The sequence below is a fragment of the Sphaeroforma arctica genome (genome assembly GCF_001186125.1).
Source record: "Sphaeroforma arctica JP610 unplaced genomic scaffold supercont1.11603, whole genome shotgun sequence".
NCBI lineage: Eukaryota > Ichthyosporea > Ichthyophonida > Sphaeroforma > Sphaeroforma arctica.
The window spans coordinates 1-813 of NW_014028955.1; the positions used below are offsets into that span (position 1 = coordinate 1).

At 45.5% G+C, this 813-nt stretch overlaps 1 pseudogene across 1 annotated transcript; it reads left to right on the top strand.

Annotated features, from left to right (window-relative positions):
• Positions 1–348: 348 nt before the first annotated feature.
• SARC_17665 (hypothetical protein) lies at positions 349–508 on the top strand (annotated as a pseudogene; the record flags this gene model as incomplete). Its single annotated transcript has 1 exon — positions 349–508.
• Between the last annotated feature and the right edge of the window lie 305 nt (positions 509–813).

The following is an 813-nucleotide window of genomic DNA, read 5'->3' on the forward strand; positions in this document are numbered from 1 at the left end:
CATATAAATATATAACCGCAGAATTCTGAGACGTCCTGTTGCCATAAAATCAGATTGATAGAAAGTATAAACGACCCAAGCGGAAGGATAAAGACGCACACACCTACTTCTGTTGGGTAGATACATATACACTTGAATATACATACACATATAATTACACACCACCCACACCTCACATTCATACATCCACCATCTTCACAGTCACCTAAATTAACTAAAGCACCCACCCCCACCCACCCTTATACCCACCCATACATCCTCCCACCCTCCCAAAGCCTACATTCACACCATGCACCTTACATTCACATTTTTGGGCCCCATTTGTACCTAAATTGACCAACGCTTGACATGCGGTCTCCAGTACCACGGGGTCGTTGGTGTGCATTCGCATTGCTGCCTGTATCGTTAAATGGGCGCAACTCTGTCCCATCACCCGGCGGTTGTCCTCGTACCGGCCCAGTACTGCGGAAAAAAGGACATGTGAGGTCGGTGAAATCGGGGTTGATAGGTGGAGAGGTCAAATCGAGCCCTAATTGTGCACAGGACAGGTGCACAAGTACGGAATTTGGAAACGCAGGCCACACGAATATGAACACGGTAAGAATACGGTAATGCGCGCGATCTGTACGTAACTTAAGATATATTATACTAGCACTACTGCCACTACAGCACCGGAAGATACATATACATACACATACACATACACATACACATACACACACATATACATATACATATTACACATACACACACACACACACACACACACACACACACACACACACACACACACACACACACACACACACACAC